Here is a 20,903-nt window from a genome sequence, read left to right as displayed (position 1 = left end):
CACTTTTCATACCAAAGTATGTTCATCTCTAGGAGACAGAACGTGTCTCCTTCCTGAGCGGTATGACGGCCCATGGTGTTAATACTTGCATACTATTGTTTGCACAGATGAACGTGGTACCTTCAGGCGTTTGGTAATTGCTCCCAAGAATGAAACAGAGTTGTGGAGGTCTACACATTTTTTTTCTGAGGTCTTGGCTGATTTCTTTTGATTTTCCCATGATGTCAAGCAAAGAGGCACTGAGTTTGAAGGTAGGCCTTGAAATACATCCACAGGTACACCTCCAATTGACTCAAATGATTTCAATTAGCCTATCAGAAGCTTCTAAAGCCATGACATTATTTTCTGGAATTTTCCAAGCTGTTTAAAGGCACAGTCAACTTAGTGTAAACTTCTGACCCACTGGAATTGTTATACAGTGAGTTATAAGTGAAATAATCTGTCTGTAAACAATTGTTGAAAACATGACTTGTGTCATGCACAAAGTAGATGTCCTAACCAACTTGCCAAAACTATAGTTTGTTAACAAGACATTTGTGGAGTGGTTGAAAAACGAGTTGTAATGACTCCAACCTAAGTGTATGTAAGCTCCCGACTTCAGCTGTATGTTCACACAGGTCACGTATGTTTATACCCGTTTTGTTCCGTTTGAGAAACTTTTTCAACAGAATCGGCAGAATGAATACACCCCTGATCACCTGTAAACACAGTTCACTGTCATAGCAGCCACGTTGTATTCCTTCTCGCATCTATGCGCTCTCCTCCTCTCACCTCTTTCCTTCGCTTGTGGACTTCAATGCACAACACATCAGCTGTATGTGACCAGGCAAAACTTTCCAAACCAAACCGCTACACACAGCTTACATCGTTGTCACCATATTAGCTAAAGTAATATCATAGTCAGCATAGCTAATAGAACTAACTCGTTAGTAAACATGCTACAATTATGCAGTAACGTAAGTGTACAATCAGTAAGCAGTTACACCGGCGGGCCCCGATGGCAATAAATGAGTAACACCAAAAGCTTAGCTTGACTTGGAAGAGTTTAAGTGTTGTGTTGGAAAGTCATATCCAGCTAGCTAACATAGCATCCCTCTGTTTGATCAGGATGTTTCAGTAAGCTAAACTAGCTAGCTGCAAGTACATCATATCTGTAATGGATTTTTCTTTAGAGAAGTAGAGGAGTCAGGCGCAGGACACAGGGATCAATGTAAACAAACGTGTTTACTTGAAAAATTCAATAAATCTTCTCATAGAAAAAATACATATCGCGGAGAAACACCTCCCCGACACAAAACAGGAAAACAATCACGACAAGACAAACAGGAAATGCATAGGTTTAAATAATGAACATAATTAGGGAAAATCAAAAACAGGTGTACACAATAAAGACAAAACCAAACAAACAGTGAAACATCGATCAATGGCAACTAGTAAGCCGGTGACGTCGACCGCCGAACGCCGCCCGAACAAGGAGAGGGGCCGACTTCGGCGGGAGTCGTGACAGTACCCCCCTCCTGACGCGTGGCTCCAGCAGCGCGCCGACACCGGCCTCGGGGACGACTCGGAGGACGGGGAGCAGGGCGATCCGGACGGAAGCGGTGAAAATCCTGGATTAATGATGGGTCCAGGATGTCCTCCGCCGGTACCCAGCTTCGCTCCTCCGGGCCGTACCCCTCCCACTCCACGAGGTACTGAAGGCCCCTCGCTCGACGTCTAGAGTCCATAAGGGCTCGTACTGTATACGCCGGGGCCCCCTCGATGTCCAGAGGGGGCGGAGGAACCTCCCGCACCTCTGACTGCTGGAGCGGACCAGCCACCACCGGCCTGAGGAGAGACACATGGAACGAGGGGTTAATATGATAATCAGGGGGAAGTTGTAACCTATAACAAACCTTGTTCAATCTCCTCAGGACTTTAAATGGCCCCACAAACCGCGGACCCAGCTTCCGGCAGGGCAGGTGAAGGGGCAGGTTTCGGGTCAAGAGCCAGACCCGATCCCCCGGTGCATAAACCGGGGCCTCACTGCGGTGGCTGTCGGCACTCGCCTTTTGCCGCCTGATGACTCGTTGAAGACGTACATGGGCAGCGTTCCACATCTCCTCCGAGTGCCGAAACCATTCATCCACCGCAGGAGCCTCGATCTGGCTCTGATGCCATGGTGCCAGGACCGGCTGATACCCTAGCACACACTGAAAAGGGGTAAGGTTAGTGGAAGAGTGGCGCAGGGAATTTTGGGCCATCTCTGCCCAGGGGATAAATTATGCCCATTCTCCCGGCCGGTCCTGGCAATAGGACCGCAGAAACCTACCCACCTCTTGGTTGACTCTTTCCACCTGCCCGTTACTTTCGGGGTGGAACCCTGAGGTAAGACTGACCGAGACCCCCAGGCATTCCATAAACGCCCTCCAGACTCTAGACATAAATTGGGGACCCCGATCAGACACTATATCCTCAGGCACCCCGTAGTGACGGAATACGTGGGTAAACAGGGCCTCCGCAGTCTGTAGAGCCGTAGGGAGACCGGGCAAAGGAAGGAGATGGCAGGACTTAGAAAACCGATCCACAATGACGAGGATCGTAGTGTTACCCCGCGACGGGGGAAGATCCGTCACGAAATCCACCGATAGGTGTGACCACGGTCGTTGCGGAACGGGAAGGGGTTGTAATTTCCCTCTGGGCAGATGTCTAGGTGCCTTGCACTGTGCGCATACCAAACAGGAGGATACATAAACCCTCACGTCCTTGGCTAACTTGGGCCACCAGTATTTCCCCGTAAGGTAGCGCACCGTCCGACCTATACCAGGATGACCAGAGGAGGGTGATGTGTGGGCCCAACAGATCAAACGATCGCGAACATCAAACGGCACGTACACGCGCCCAACGGGACACTGGGAGGTGGTGGGTTCAGCACGTGACGCCCGTTCGATGTCCGCGTCCACCTCCCATACCACCGGTGCTACCAGGCATGAAGCTGGGATTATGGGAGTGGGCTCTGTGGACCGCTCCTCTGTATCATACAGCCGGGACAGTGCGTCTGCCTTGACGTTCTGGGAACCTGGTTTGTAAGAAAGAGTAAAATTAAAGCGTGTGAAAAACATGGCCCACCTAGCCTGGCGAGGGTTCAGTCTCCTCGCTGCCCGAATGTACTCCAGATTTCGGTGGTCAGTCCAAATGAGGAAAGGGTGTCTAGCCCCCTCGAGCCAATGTCTCCACGCTTTCAGAGCCCCGACAACAGCTAACAACTCCCTATCCCCCACATCATAGTTTCGCTCCGCCGGGCTGAGCATCTTCGAAAAGAAAGCACAGGGGCGGAGTTTTGGTGGTTTACCCGAGCGCTGAGATAGCACAGCCCCTATTCCAGCCTCGGATGCGTCCACCTCAACTATGAACGCTAAGGAGGGATCAGGATGCGCTAGCACTGGAGCCGTGGTAAACAGAGCCTTCAGGTTACCAAAAGCTCTGTCCGCCTCAGCCAACCACGACAATCGCACCGGTCCCCCCTTCAGTAAGGAGGTAATGGGAGCCGCCACCTGGCCAAAACCCCGGATAAACCTCCGGTAGTAGTTGGCAAACCCTAAAAACCGCTGCACCTCCTTTACCGTGGTTGGAGTCGGCCAATTACGCACGGCTGAAATGCGGTCAGTCTCCATCTCCACCCCTGACGCGGACAAACGGTACCCAAGGAAGGAGACGGACTGTTGAAAGAACAGACATTTCTCCGCCTTGACGTAAAGGTCATGCTCCAACAGTCGACCAAGCACCATTCGTACAAGAGACACATGCTCAGCGCGGGTAGTGGAGTATATTAGAATATCATCTATATACACCACTACACCCCGCCCGTGCAGGTCTCTGAAGATCTCATCCACAAATGATTGGAAGACGGATGGAGCATTCATTAACCCATTCGGCATGACGAGGTACTCATAGTGCCCAGAGGTGGTGATAAATGCCGTCTTCCACTCATCCCCTCCCCTGATACGCACCAGGTAGTACGCGCTCCTGAGGTCCAATTTTGTGAAGAAGCGCGCCCCGAGCAATGACTCTGTCATACTGGCGATCAGAGGCAGCGGGTAACTGTATTTAACAGTGATCTGGTTCAAACCTCGATAGTCAATGCACGGGCGTAAACCACCATCCTTTTTCTTCACAAAAAAGAAACTCGAGGAGACAGGTGAAATGGAGGGCCGAATGTATCCCTGTCCCAGAGATTCAGCGACATATGTTTCCATAGCCGCCATCTCCTCCTGTGACAGAGGATACACGTGACTCCTGGGAAGTGCAGCGCCCTCCAGGAGATTTATCGCACAATCCCCCGGTCGATGGGGTGGTAATTGAGTCGCCTTCCTTTTACAGAAGGCGATTGCCAAATCGGCATATTCGGGAGGAATGTGCATGGTGGAAACCTGGTTTGGAATTTCCACCGTAGTGGCACCTAAGGAAACACCTAAACACCTCCCCGACCACTGACTGGAGCATCCCTTGAGAACCCTCTGTTGCCATGAAATAATAGGATCATGAGAAGCCAACCAGGGAAGACCCAACACGACGGGAAACGCAGGAGCGTCAATCAGAAAGAGACTAATACTCTCTTCATGACTCCCCTGCGTTACCATAGCAATGGGAGCTGTGACCTCCCTAATAAGTCCCGACCCCAACGGACGACTATCTAGGGCATGTACAGGGAAGGGAACATCAACAGGAACAATAGGAATCCCTAATCTATGGGCTAAGGACCGATCAATAAAGTTCCCAGCTGCGCCTGAATCTACTAGTGCCTTATGCTGGGAATGCGGGGAAAACCCCGGAAATCCTATAGATACCCACATGTGAGCAACAGGGGGGTCTGGGTGAGTCGTGTGCCTACTCACCTGAGATGAACCACCAGTGTTCCGCCTACCACCTTGACTCCCTGGAAAACCTCCCCAGCACCGACCAGCAGTGTGCCCTCTGCGGTCACCTCTAGTGCCTGGAATGGTCTCCCCTCCCGTCTCCCTAGTACCAGCCCCTCCCAACTCCATAGGAGTTGGATCTAAGGGATTGGGGGATGGAACCAACGGACCCCGATCCGGACGTCCTCGGGAGGCCAGCCGATTATCCACCTTGATCGATAAGTCCACCAGCTGGTCCAGGTGGATGGTGGTGTCCCTGCAGGCTAGCTCCCTATGAACATCCTCTCGCAAACTACTCCTGTAGTGATCGATCAGGGCCCGTTCATTCAATCCCGCACCAGCCGCCAGAGTCCTAAAGTCCATTGCAAACTCCTGAGCGCTCCTCATCTCCTGTCTTAAATGTAACAAGCGCTCTCCCGCCGCTCTCCCTTCCGGTGGATGATCAAATACTGCCCGAAAGCGGCGGGAGAAGTCCTCGTAGTCCTCCAGAGTCGGGCCTTTCTCTTCCCAGATGGCGGTGGCCCACTCCAGGGCTTTACCAGTCAGACAGGAGATGAGAGCGCTCACTCTCTCGCTTCCCGAGGGTGCCGGCTGGACAGCCGCCAGGTAGAGCTCCAGCTGGAGTAGGAACCCCTGGCACCCGGCAACTGTTCCATCATACGCTCCTGGGAGCGAGAGCCGAATCCCACTGGATACAGACGGAGGATGGGTAGAAATGTGTTCATCAGGAGGTGCAACTGGTGGTGGTGTGGCTGGGTTGACGGGACATCTTTTTCTCTCCACTCTCTCTATGGTCTGCAGCATGCAATCCATGGCAGTCATGAGACTCTGAATCATGCTCGCTTGCTGCTGAACGTGCTCCTCTATATGAATCGGAGGGCTGGCTGCTCCTGCTGACTCCATTTGTGGTCGGTGATTCTGTAATGGATTTTTCTTTAGAGAAGTAGAGGAGTCAGGCGCAGGACACAGGGATCAATGTAAGCAAACGTGTTTACTTGATAAATTCAATAAATCTTCTCACAGAAAAAATACATATCGTGGAGAAACACCCCCCCGACACAAAACAGGAAAACAATCACCGACAAGACAAACAGGAAATGCAGAGGTTTAAATAATGAACATAATTAGGGAAAATCCAAAACAGGTGTACACAATAGAGACAAAACCAAACAAACAGTGAAACATCGATCGGTGGCAACTAGTAAGCTGGTGACATCGACCGCCGAACGAACAAGGAGAGGGGCCGACTTCGGCGGGAGTCGTGACAATATCTTTACCAAGCACAGGCAGGAACCAAGGATTATTTATGACACTAACACAAGATTAACATTTTCAAGGCTATCTTTTCACAAGATAAAAATGTCCATCACATTCCATCCTCTTATCACTCATCATTACATTTTAATAAAGATTGCGCTGAAGAATATGGCTGACGTTTTACATTCTCCCAACTAATTGTGCAATTTTGTGCGAGTTTATTGCGTTTTGTGTAACTTATTTTTTAACTTATTGTGTACATAATGTTGCTGCTACCGTTTCTTATAACCAAAAATAACTTCCGGACATCAGAACAGCGATTACTCATTGTGGACTGGAAGAAACTTTTTCCTTTAACGAGTCCGACGAGAAGGATATCCTGCTTTCAATGGAACAGGCCCAGATCCCCGCCTTTTGCGTGAAAAAAAAGACGCAGGAAAAGGGGCCTCAGATCGGGCAGCCTTCTGAGAATCCGTAGGCAAGCGAGTAAACTCCCACTGCCATCTGTTCTTCTTGCTAATGTGCAATCATTGGAAATTAAAATTGATGACCTACGATTAAGATTATCCTACCAACGGGACATCAAAAACTGTACCATCTTATGTTTCACCGAGACGTGGCTGAACGACGATACAGACAATATAGAGCTAGCAGGATTTTCCACGCACCGGCAGAACAGAGAAGCTACCTTTGGTAAGACGAGGGTTGGGGGTGTATGTCTATTTGTCAATAACAGCTGGTGCGCGATGTCTAATATTAAAGAAGTTTCGAGGTATTGCTCGCCTGAGGGAAAGTATCTTATGATAAGCTGTGGACCACACTATCTACCAAGAGAGTTCTCATCTGTATTATTCGTAGCCATCTACTTACCACCACAGAACGAAGCTGGCACTAAGACCACTCTCAACCAACTCTATAAGGCCATAAGCAAAGAAGAAAATACTCACCCAGAAGCGGCGCTCCTAGTGGCCAGGGACTTTAATGCAGGCAAACAAAAATCAGTTTTACCAAATTTTTACCAGCATGTCACATGTGCAACCAGAGAAAAGAAAATCCTAGACCACCTTTACTCCACACACAGAGATGCATACAAAGCTCTCTCCCGCCCTCCATTTGGCAAATCTGACCATAATTCTATCCTCCTGATTCCTGCTTACAAGCTAAAACTAAAGCAGGAAGTACCAGTGACTCGCTCAATACAGAAGTGGTCAGATGACGCGGATGCTACACTACAGGACTGTTTTGCTAGCACAGACTGGAATATGTTCCGGGATTCATCCATTGGCATTGAGAAGTACACCACCTCAGTCATCGGCTTCATCAATATGTGTATCGACAACGTCGTCCCCACAGTGACTGTACGTACATTTCCCAACCAGAAGCCATGGATTACAGTCAACATCCGCATGGAGCTAAAGGCTAGAGCTGATGCTTTCAAGGAGCGGGAGACTAATCCAGACGTTTATAAGAAATCCTGCTATGCCCTCAGACGAGCCATCAAACAAGAAAAGCATCAATACAGAATTAAGATTGAATCCTACTACACCGGCTCTGACGCTCGTCGGATGTGGCAGGGCTTGAAAACTATTACGGACTACAAAGGGAAACCCAGACACGAGCTGCCCAGTGACGCGAGCCTACCAGACGAGCTAAATGCCTTTTATGCTCGCTTCGAGGCAAGCAACACTGAAGCATGCATGAGGGCACCAACTGTTCTGGATGACAGTGTGATAACTCTCTCGGTGGCCGATGTAAATAAAACCTTTAAACAGGTCAACATTCACAAAGCCGCTGGGGCCAGATAGATTACCAGGAGGTGTAGTCAAAGCATGCGCGGACCAACTGTCCCAAGGAAGTGAAGGTAACCTGCCTAAATTATTTCCGCCCATGGCACTCACGTGGGTAGCCATGAAGTGCTTTGAAAGGCTGGTCATGGCTCACATCAACAGCGTCATCCCAGACACACTAGACCCACTCCAATTTGCATACCGCCCCAACAGATCCACAGATGACGCAATCTCAATCACACTCCCCTTTCTCACCTGGCCAAAAGGAACACCTATGTGAGAATGCTGTTCCTTGACTACAGCTCAGTGTTCAACACCATAGAGCCCACAAAGCTCATCACTAAGCTAAGGACTCTGGGACTAAACACCTCCCTCTGCAACTGGATCCTGGACTTCCTGGCGGGCCGCCCCCAGGTGGTAAAAGTAGGCAACCACACATCTGCCACGCTGATCCTTAATGCTGGTGCCCTTCAGGGATGTGTACTTAGTCCCCTCCTGTATTCGCTGTTCACCCATGACTGCATGGCCAAACACGACTCCAACACCATCATTAAGTTTGCTGATGACGCAAGAGTGGTAGGCCTGATCACAGACAACGATGAGACGGCCTATAGGGAGGTCAGAGAACTGGCAGTGTGGTGCCAGGACAACAACCTCTCCCTTAACGTGAGCAAGACAACGGAGCTGATCGTGGACTACAGGAAAAGGCGGGCCTAACAGGCCCCCATTAACATCAATGGGGCGGTAGTGGAGTGGGTCGAGAGTTTCAAGTTCCTTGGTGTCCACATCACCAACAAACTGTCATGGCCCAAACATACCAAGACAGTTGTGAAGCGGGCACGACAAAACCTTTTCCCCCTCAGAAGACTGAAGATTTGGCATCGGTCCCCAGATCCTCAAAAAGTTCTACAGCTGCACCATCGAGAGCATCCTAACCGGTTGCATCACCGGCTGGGATGGCAACTGCTCGGCATCTGACCGTAAGGTGCTACAGAGGGTAGTGTGAACGGCCCAGTACATCACTGGGGCCAAGCTTCGTGCCATCCAGGACCTATATAATAGGCGTGTCAGAGGAAAGCCCATAAAATTGACCGAGGCTCCAGTCACCCAAGTCATAGACTGTTTTCTCTGCTACCGCACGGCAAGCAATACCAGAGTCAAGTCTAGGACCAAAAGGCTCCTCAACAGCTTCTACTCCAAACCATAAGACTGCTGAGCAATTAATAAAATCGCCACCGGACAATTTACATTGACCCCCCTCTTTTGTACACTGCTGCTACTCGCTGTTATTTATCTATGTATAGTCTTCACCCCCCACCTACATGTACAAATTACCGCAACTAACTTGTACCCCTGCACACTGACTCCGTAACGGTGCCCCCTGAATATAGCCTCGTTGTGTTACTTTTTATTTTAGTCTACTTGGTAAATATTTTCTTAACTCTTCTTGAACTGCGCTGTTGGTTAAGGGCTTGTAAGTAAGCATTTCACGGTAAAGTCTACAGTTGTTGTATTCGGTGCATGTGACAAATAAAGTTTAATTTGAAGCATTTCGATTTTAGATTCTATATCAAAATACGCAATAAAGGTTATACTTCTATTAATGGGAGTGAATCTAATTTCATTCATAATCATCATAAAGCTAAAATACACAATCAAATGAGTAAATAAACAAAATCAACGCAAAAAGACACTTTCAAACCCTTCGTTATGGATTGTACAATCCAACTTGCAAAATCATGGCTTAAGACATTCACTTCATACATTTCCACATATGCTTCATTACACAATTTCATTAATGGATTCTGGCAATGACATTTCAGCTGGATCTTTTGTTGCAAGTGGCATGTATATGACAGATTGGTATCTCAATCTATTTCTAGTCTAAAGTACTATACATTTTGCAATGTGCAGACCTCCACAATCAACCCGATACCCTAAATAAACCATTTAGGATAAACCAAAATGAATTACGGGCACGGTGACCCCCTACTTCCCGGCACTCATTCTTCTGGCGTTTCAGTTTGTCCTCCCACTGGCACATGTTCAAAAGTGGATGGCCCTTGATAATGCATCTCACCTGAGTCACCACTGTGCTTTACGTCTTTGTCCATTTTCCTACCAGTACATGAGAGAAGTTTGAACGGGATCTCATCCATGCCCACGTCATGTCACACTCCTGAGAGAAAAAGCATGAGAAAAGGCTGTTGATAGCTTTGACTGGATGTTGTGTACAGGTTGCTGGCTCAGACTCAGGTTTCAGGTAGTGAAGGACGATAGTGAAGGACGATAGTGAAGGCCATTGCCTGTTAGAGGGGGTGAGGTTCACACTGTTCTCAGCCAAATGATCCCGTCAATGCAACTTGATACCATCTGTGGTCACCTTCTCTATAACCACGAGAGAGGACAGACCAGAATAACAGTTTAGGGCATTTCTGAGTCAGGAAATCCAGACAAATTATTACTAGTACAAATATTTTTATTAATACAAATGTCAAAGAATAACAGCACACAGTTGAAACCATTTCCCCCCCCAAAATGGACTTATACTCCCCTATCATTTTGGCGATCTAACCACAGTTACAGGGTCAGGGAGTCAGACGGCTAACCGTTAGGGAGAAATCCCGACCACCCACCAGACCCAATCTGGTGCGATTTTTATTGAAACAAGACAAAAACCAAAAACAGCAACAGCAATACACTTCTTTAAATAAAAGGTGGGGAAACTTCAATCCATTTGGAGTAAGTGTAAACCATTACCAACATATTTTTTCATTTTACAGACAGGCATGTGAAGAAAATCAATTTGCATATTTACTAAAGGGCCCCAGGGGACTGGTAAATTCCCCTTTGTATACGCAACTGTTACGCACACCTCTAGAAAGAGGGAACGCAACAACCTGCTACAACTTAACTCTCCGTGGTGTGAAAAAGGTAGGGAAGTGTAGGTGTGAGCAAGGATGACAAATGGGCAGAGATTACCGTTACTGGGAATTTATTCCTTCCTTCACGTAAGCTTGGGGAAAAGGGGCTGGACGGAACCAAAGCAAAGAAACTAAATATCAAAGCCCCTTCTACCTTACCTGCCTACTCACTACTTACCTAACTAGCACCACCTGGTGCACTAACCAAAATACAGGGGATGGTCCGCCCAGGTCTTTCCTAGTGTGCATAGACAATACATTACTACGGGTATATGTATGCCCGCGGGCCTCTTGCCTAAGCACTCCCTAGGTGCCTTCCCCTTCCCCCCTGGGAACAAATGAAACAGAATATTCCAAATGTCTTCACAACAAACTGAGAAAAAAAACGATTAACTCAGGACATTAAAGAAGCTCTCTGAGCAACAAACTAACACAGAACATTACAATCAGCTCTCACAGCAACAACTACACAGTACATACCAAATATCTTAGCAACCACCAACATGCTACAACTCTCAAACATTATCTCTGTGTCTTCCAGCAAATATCTCTCTGCAATCATCTCTCTCTTTCTGAGCAACAGAACTGGGGCTTATATAGCTTCAGAAGAAGTTAGTAATTGGAGACAGCTGCATCCTGACGAGGGGGCGGGGTCAGCTCTCCAATCATCAATGTTGATTGACCAATCAGCTGCTTGTAGAGAATTTCAGAAATCCATTTCCTGAAATACATACATGATAATACACAAACCACAACACAGAAACTGGGGAACGTAACAACGACTCACATCGTGATTCATGCGTCCAAAAAAAACACTGCCTGTTAAATCAAAATAACAAATCAAATTAGAATTACAACCCTTGACTCCATCTTAACTTAATTGTATCCCATAAGGTAATTCAAGGAATAGTCTAGAGACAAGTGTCCCTCATTCAAGGGCATCGCACTCTCTCTCTCCTTCTCTTTTTCCGAATCACACATAGGACTGTTGATAAATTATAAACTCCTTCCTAATTATCTAGTGTTTACATAGCCCATTTAAATCTCACCCAATGTCTCTAGTCTTTCTAGTGAGAGTGATCAGGCCTCACCAGGGAGTCAGAACTGAGGTCAGAGGTCATTCAACCCCATTAAGTGAGTGTTTGTTCCCCTGTATCTCAGAAAGATATTTGAAACATTTCAACATTTTGTGTATCAGGTTTATATTGGGTTTTTCAGTACATTTCTTATTAAGGTGGGTTATGTGTGGTAAAAATCGTAGGGTAAAAATAAACAAAATGGTTCAGGCCTTACTTAATTTGGGAGCTCCCTCAACAGCTGGATGCAGGCACCTTTACAATGCACAGTACACAGTCTCAATAATGTCTCTCCTAAGGCACCTGCTTCAGGAAGCAACCTCAAAGGGAAAGACACAGATCCATTGGCAAACATATTAAAACAACTTGGAGTGGACATTGCATAAGTCCTGGAAGAAAGAAAATAAACATCTTAATCAGTCATAAAAAAATGATTAATCTTAATCGAGTTTACTGCATCTTGGGCAGGAATAGGCACCTTCCAAAGTCCCAGAACCCCTCTCTTGTAATCATTGTCATTTTGCATTGACATACAGTTCTGTATAAACTGTCCCTGGGACATAAACTAGTTCAAATATGAAACCTATTGTTTAGCAAATCTGCTAGGACCTTCAAATAGTTGGTGCTGGCTTATCAGCTAAATATTCGGTACTAAAAACATTTACTTGGATCTTCTTATTCTGGACACAGTTTCACGTAATGTGAACAGATTATTGTTTTGGATGACATTACCTTCTTACTTAAATCACTGGTGATACCCAAACTATAGAATTGACTAATAATAATTGGAACCGGTCAAAAATGTGTAATTTCAATTATTCATACCTCTGTCCCAAATTTCCCCACTGTGTCCCTTACAGATTGTTTTTTGTTCAGTGAGTACTGGCGGCTATCTTTTGTTCCACAGCAAATGTATCTCTAACCCAAACACCAGATGGTGGCCTCTAATTTAATATCAGTCCCAATGCTCAATCCCTCTGTTCGTCATGTAACCTCATATTGAAAGATTTACTTAATCAAATTACTAAGACATTGCATTATTAGAGTGCTAATCTGATATTACCATTCTCTGTTACTTTCACTAGTCTCCATATCTGTTTCCTTCAACTAAAACCATTCTACTCTTTCCAGTTGAAAAAAAAACCATTCTCAGTCACTACTCCTAATACACACCGATTATTTAGTATATATAAAGACAAGATTAAATCAAGAAAATTCTGATGGGTGACAATATTAGCCTATCACTTGTGAATTATATAAACTCAGCAAAAAAACGTCCTCTCACTGTCAACTGCGTTTTTTTTCAGCAAACTTAACATGTCAAATCAAGTCAATCAAATCAAATCAAATTTTATTGGTAACATACACATGGTTAGCAGATGTTAATGCGAGTGTAGCGAAATGCTTGTGCTTCTAGTTCCGACCGTGCAGTAATATCTAACAAGTAATCTAACAATTTCAAAACAACTACCTTATACACACAAGGAATGAATAAGAATATGTACATATAAATATTTGGATGAGCGATGGCATGCGGCATAGGGAAGAGGCAGTAGATGGTATAGAATCGGGTAGTGTAGGTGTCCTGGAGGGCAGGTAGTTTGCCCCTGTGATGCGTTGTGCAGACCTCACTACCCTCTGGAGAGCCTTACGGTTGTGGGCAGAGTAGTTGCCGTACAAGGCGGTGATACAGTATATACATATGAGACGAGTAATATAGGGTATGTAAACATTATATAAAGTGTCATTGTTTAAAGTGACTAGTGATACATTTATTACATCCAATTCTTAATTATTAAAGTGGCTAGAGATTTGAGTCAGTATGTTGGCAGCAGCCACTCAATGTTAGTAATGGCTGTTTAACAGTCTGATGGCCTTGAGATAGAATCTGTTTTTCAGTCTCTCGGTCCCAGCTTTGATGCACCTGTACTGACCTCGCCTACTGGATGATAGCGGGGTGAACAAGAAGTGGCTCGGGTGGTTGTTGTCCTTGATGATCTTTTTGGCCTTCCTGTGACAGGTGGTGTAGGTGTCCTGGAGGGCAGGTAGTTTGCCCCTGTGATGCGTTGTGCAGACCTCACTATCCTCTGGAGAGCCTTACGGTTGTGGGCAGAGCAGTTTCCGTACCAGGCGGTGATACAGCCCGACAGGATGCTCTCGGTTGTGCATCTGTAAAAGTTTGTGAGTCTTTTTGGTGACAAGCCGAATTTCTTCAGCCTCCTGAGGTTGAAGAGGCGCTGTTGCGCCTTCTTCACCACGCTGTCTGTGTGGGTGGACAATTTCAGTTTGTCCGTGATGTGTACGCCGAGGAACTTAAAACAAACCACCTTCTCCACTACTGTCCCGTCAATGTGGATAGGGGGGTGCTCCCTCTGCTGTTTCCTGAAGTCCACGATCATCTCCTTTGTTTTGTTGATGTTGAGTGTGAGGTTATTTTCCTGACACCACACTCCGAGGGCCCTCACCTCCTCCCTGTAGGCCGTCTCATCGTTTTTGGTAATCAAGCCTACCACTGTAGTGTCGTCTGCAAACTTGATGATTGAGTTGGAGGCGTGCATGGCCATGCAATCATGGGTGAACAGGGAGTACAAGAGAGGGCTAAGAACGCACCCTTGTGGGGCCCCAGTGTTGAGGATCAGCGGGGTGGAGATGTTGTTTCCTACCCTCACCACCTGGGGGCGGCCCGTCAGAAAGTCCAGGACCCAGTTACATAGGGCGGGGTCGAGACCCAGGGTCTCGAGCTTAATGACGAGTTTGGAGGGTACTATGGTGTTAAATGCTGAGCTGTAATCGATGAACAGCATTCTTACATAGGTCCTCTTGTCCAGATGGGTTAGGGCAGTGTGCAGTGTGATTGCGATTGCGTCGTCTGTGGACCTATTGGGGCGGTAAGCAAATTGGAGTGGGTCTAGGGTGTCAGGTAGGGTGGAGGTGATATGATCCTTGACTAGTCTCTCAAAGCACTTCATGATGACGGAAGTGAATGCTACGGGGCGGTAGTCATTTAGCTCAGTTTCCTTTGCTTTCTTGGGAACAGGTGGCCCTCTTGAAGCATATGGGAACAGCAGACTGGGATAGGGATTGATTGAATATGTCCGTAAACACACCAGCCAGCTGGTCTGCGCATGCTCTGTGGACGCGGCTAGGGATGCCATCTGGGCAGGCAAGCCTTGCGAGGGTTAACACGTTTAAATGTTTTACTCACATTGGCTGCAGTGAAGGAGAGTCCGCAGGTTTTGGTAGCGGGCCCTGTCAGTGGCACTGTATTGTCCTCAAAGCGAGCAAAGAAGTTGTTTAGTTTGTCTGGGAGCAAGACGTCGGTGTCCGCGATTGGGCTGGTTTTCTTTTTGTAATTCATGATTGACTGTAGACCCTGCCACATACGTCTCGTGTCTGAGCCATTGAATTGCGACTCTACTTTGTCTTTATACTGACGCTTAGCTTGTTTGATTGCCTTGCGGAGGGAATAGCTACACTGTTTGTATTCAGTCATGTTTCCGGTTGCCTTGCCATGATTAAAAGCAGTGGTTCGCGCTTTCAGTTTTGTGCGAATGCTGCCATCAATCCACGGTTTCTGGTTGGGGAAGGTTTTAATAGTCACCGTGGGTACAACATCACCGATGCACTTGCTAATAAACTCACTCTCCGAATCAGTGTATACATCAATGTTGTTGTCTGAGGCTATCCGGAACATATCCCAGTTCATGTGATCGAAGCAATCTTGAAGCGTGGAATCTGATTGGTCGGACCAGCGTTGAACAGACCTGAGCACGGGCGTTTCCTGTTTTAGTTTCTGTCTATAGGCTGGGTGCAACAAAATGGAGTCATGGTCAGATTTGCCGAAAGGAGGGCGAGGGAGTGCTTTGTATGCGTCGCGGAAGTTAGAGTAGCAATGATCCAGAATGCTGCCAGCCCGGGTCGCGCATTTGATATGTTGATAAAATTTAGGGAGCCTTGTTTTCAGATTAGCCTTGTTAAAATCCCCAGCTACAATAAATGCAGCCTTAGGATATGTGGTTTCCAGTTAACATAGAGTCCAATGAAGTTCTTTCAGGGCCGTCGAGGTGTCTGCTTGCGAGGGAATATACATGGCTGTGATTATAATCAAAGAGAATTCGCTTGGTAGATAATGCAGTTGGCATTTGATTGTAAGGAATTCTAGGTCAGGTGAACAAAAGGACTTGAGTTCCTGTATGATGTTATGATCACACCACGACTCGTTAATCAGGAAGGGTACCACATGAGGGAGGAGGATGTCTTCCCTGTAACGCACAGCATTGAGATTGCCTGCAATGACAACAAGCTCAGCCCGATGATGGTGTGACACACTGCCCCAGACCATGATGGACCCTCCACCTCCAAATCGATCCCGCTCCAGAGTACAGGCCTCAGTGTAACGCTCATCCCTTCGACGATAAACGCGAATTCGACCATCACCCCTGGTGAGACAAAACCGCAACTCGTCAGTGAAGAGCACTTTTTGCCAGTCCTGTCTGGTCCAGCGACGGTGGGTTTGTAGGCAACGATGTTGCCGGTGACGTTGTTGCTGGTGAGGACCTGCCTTGCAACAGGCCTACAAGCCCTCAGTCCAGCCTCTCTCAGCCTATTGTGGACAGTCTGAGCACTGATGGAGGGATTGTGCGTTCCTGGTGTAACTCGGGCAGTTGTTGTTGCCATCCTGTACCTGTCCCGCAGGTGTGATGTTTGGACGTACATATTTACCGATCCTGTGCAGGTGTTGTTACACGTGGTCTGCCACTGCGAGGATGATCAGCTGTCTGTCCTGTCTCCCTGTAATGCTGTCTTTGGCGTCTCACAGTACGGACATTGCAATTTATTGCCCTGGCCACATCTGCAGTCCTCATGTCTCCTTGCTGCATGCCTAAGGCACATTCACACAGATGAGCAGGGACCTTAGGCATCTTTCTTTTGGGGGTTTTCAGAGTCAGTAGAAAGGCCTCTTTAGTGTCCTAAGTTTTCATAACTGTGACCTTAATTGCCTACCATCTGTAAGCTGTTAGTGTCTTAACGACCGTTCCACAGGTGCATGTTCATTAATTGTTTTTGGTTCATTGAACAAGCATGGTAAACAGTGTTTAAACCCTTTACAATGAAGATCTGTGAAGATATTTGGATTTTTAAGATTTATGTTTGAAGGACAGGGTCCTGAAAAAGGGACTTTCTTTTTTTGCTGAGTTTATTATCACTTGTGAATGATGCCCAGCATAAGAAGCAATGCATTTTTTGGGACTTTTTCGAATCATATTCGCACAGCTCATGTAGCCTAGCCCATAGTCCTATATGTTTTAATAAGGTTTGTATCAAAGTGGCCAAATAACTTCTTAAAATTAAGAACATTAATCTGCTTTACAAGGTGTGTAGAGCCTAACTGACATATATACGCAGTGCGTGAGTTTCAAGTTTGGGGAAGATAATTTTCACCATAAAAATGCACCTTTATAATAAAGGCATCAAATACATAATTGCATTTGCGGTCACTTTTAATAATATTTTGATAATCCACTTATGGAACATTTGCGTTTATAGCCTACTACAATGTGCGCATTGCTGCGCTTATAATGTGAAGAAATAGCCAAATAGTTTATCAACATTTTAAGCTAAACGTTCCGATCTGTTGCGTCAGCCACATTGCATAAAACAAGGTGTTTTGATGCGAGTGGTTGTATTAATTTGGGATCTATCCGGGCCGCAAAAGGCATGGATTTTTTTTAGGGCACATTACCGTCACAAAGGGGATATCGCCGTGAAATTCGAGGCATTATCAAGTGCTTGTCAAATTGTGAATGAGAGACTATTGGAGTGTTTACAGCCTGCGCAAAAAAACAAAGAGCTCATGCCTTTCAAGCAACATTTTTCAAATCATCATTAGAATCTCACCATGCAGCCTTACAATGTATTATCAAAATCAAAACAAATAGCCCAATGTTTGTAGAACAACTAAAGTTATATTAAGTTAAAAAAAAAAAGAAAAAAAAAAAAAGTTAAACCCCAAATATTATTGTAGTGACATGTGTTAACATTTCTTTGTTAACCGCTCAACACAGAATAGCCGTATGTGCACACTCCCTCAAATCGTTTGGAGACAATGCTTCTATTTTATTCAGCTTTGTTCAAATGTATTCTTCATACTACAAAATCATCTCAAATAATGCCACGAAATTATAAGCAAATCTTGTCTGCTAAATGAACTAGCGTAGCCCACAGTGATATGGCATAGCCACGTCAGGACCTGACATAAGGACAGCTCCGAGTCATATCGTGCTTCTTTAGACCTGTCTAAAATAAATCATGGAATGTGAATGTGTAGGCTATATTACATGGATTTATTATACTTTTTAAAATGGCTTGGAGGCTATGTGTGAAAGCCAGGAGATGCTAATGTGTTTATGTTAATTAAAGGTAAATTACTGAGTATATTGAGTATATATATCATTTGCTTGCCAATCACCAGCTGACTAAATTTCGTGACCGACACAGCCCTATGTATTACCAGGGTGGAGGAAATCTCATAAGCGTTTGTAGTTGTATTGGTTAGGGGCAAGTCCCATACAATGCTTTAACCTTATCTTTATCAAATGATCCATAAAGGGACAACTCTGAACATTTCTCAGAATATTCTTTACACTGCTTACGTACATCTACGTGTGGGTGTGCAAATAGTATATTATTATTACTGTTTCTATTGTTACTTCATCAGATCTCTAGTAACCCATTAAACTACATATTATGTTACTTATCTCTAGAAACCTATAATACACTTGTGTTACATCACAAATTCCTCTGCTCCAGTGTTTTATTCATTCAGGGGTTTAAATATTCACTCTAGTGTTCTATTTAACAGTATATTCCGGAATAGTCCTACCTTCTTTCATATCTTTACATTCACTTTTCCCTATATAACTATACTTAGGTATTCACATCCACACCACTCCATGTGCATCCTATGCACCATATGTATCTTCAACGGTTCTCTAGCCTCCCAGAGACTATGGTACAGTGGTCCCAAACCACACAGACAATTCCCAGAAATGCCTATAGAACGCTACTTCCTATACATCTAAAACAACATTAACATGTGCTATTATTAGTAATCCCAGACGATGGGCGTGGTGGACGCTCTAGCCTTCTTCTGTCATATGCATCACTGCCATGGTTCCTCTATAGTCCCTCAGCATCCATAGTATCAATAGTGTATATAGTCATAAATGCTATGGCCTCTATTGACGCTATAGTCTTGCCGCATACATATAGAATAACACACACACTTTCACACATTCACTCAGTAACTCCACACACACACAACTTTCACATCCACATTCACTACACACACAACTCACATCCACATTCACACAACTCACATCAACATTCGATTCGTGCCATTACTTGACTTAAGACTAGTGGTACCCTCCATTTTTATGCTACGTTTTATTGGTTTTATTATTATAATAAAAATATATTTCTTATACATTCATTTAAATATACTTTCTGAAATCAGTTGCCGTGTCCCTCGTTTGTTTGTAGATGATGTGTCACCTCCTGGGCAGCTCACAGTAAGGGTCTGGGCGGCTCCTCGTCCTCTTTTGGTCAAACAGGAATTTCCCTCACGCTTCATAAAATGCGCCACCGGTTTTCCTCGCAGACCCCCACTGGAAAGCTCTGCAGGCAGAATCAATCATCCTGTTTGTGACGCCAAATAGTAGTAGAAATTCTACACAGGGACACTCAAAGTCAATCTTAAATGAATCATTGTTTATTATCAGCGCTCTGGAAAGGTTCCAACCAACTCTATGCAGTTCCGTTATCCCTTATATACTGGTTACAGACATGTTAAATATGCATAGTTCATAGGGTTGGTTCCGGCATGTGTCTAGCACTGTCTCCTCCTATCTTTAACTTAAAGAACATACTCTGGGCGTTCTGACCCCCCCCACCCATACCAAACACAGGCAGGAACCAAGGCTTATTAATGACACTAAGACAAGATGAACATTTTCAAGGCTGTCTTTTCACAAGATAAAAATGTCCATCACAGGAGGATGGAAGCCAGCTGTCATCCAGCTACACTATCGTGCAACCCTACAGAGTGCTGTTGAGGCTACTGTAGACCTTCTTTGCAAAATAGTGTTTTAATCAATTATTTGGTGACATGATTATATTTAGTATAGTTTTATCTAAAAATGATCACTTTTTAAATGTTTTACAATAAAAATGCTCTATGAAATTCACTGAGGAGGATGGTCCTCCCCTTCCTCCACTGAATTGTACAGTATGTACAGTACAACTGAGGAAAATACTGGTGCAGATGACTGACTTTACCAATGACAAACATATATGAATGAATATATGACATCTATGGAACTCAATCATGAGGGGCCCATTGGAGGGGCCCGCCCATTAACAGAGAATAGAACACAAATTGTTTTTTATCCAAAGATTCACACAAGTTGTAATTATTTAATTTTCCAACATGTGCTATCAATATTATTTAAATGCTAGTGCATTAAGGAAACCATATTATACTGATTTGACAGCAGCTAGAGAAGAGAATAGATTCCCTTGTATAACAAAATATTAAATCAAGGGCTTCCTGAGTGGCGCAGCGGTCTAAGGCACTGCATCGCAGTGCTTGAGGCGTCACTACAGATCCGGGTTCAATCCCAGGCTGTCAGAACCGGCCGTGACCGGGAGTCCCACATGGAGGAGCACAATTGGCCCAGGTTAGGGGAGGGTGTAGCCAGGGGTGCTTTATTTGGCTCATTGTGCTCTAGCTACTCCTTGTGGCGGGCCGGGCACCTACAGGCTGACTCTGGTTGTCAGTTAAGCGGTGTTTACTCCGACACATTGGTGCAGCTGGCTTCTGGGTTAAGCGGTTTGGCGGGTGTTAAGAAGCGCGGTTTGGCGGGTCTTGTTTCGGAGGATGCATGAGTCGACCTTCGCCTCTCC

The sequence above is a fragment of the Salmo salar genome, chromosome 17 (genome assembly GCF_965601325.2).
Source record: "Salmo salar chromosome 17, fSalSal1, whole genome shotgun sequence".
NCBI classification, from domain to species: Eukaryota; Metazoa; Chordata; class Actinopteri; order Salmoniformes; family Salmonidae; genus Salmo; species Salmo salar.
Note: the sequence above shows the minus strand (reverse complement) of the source record.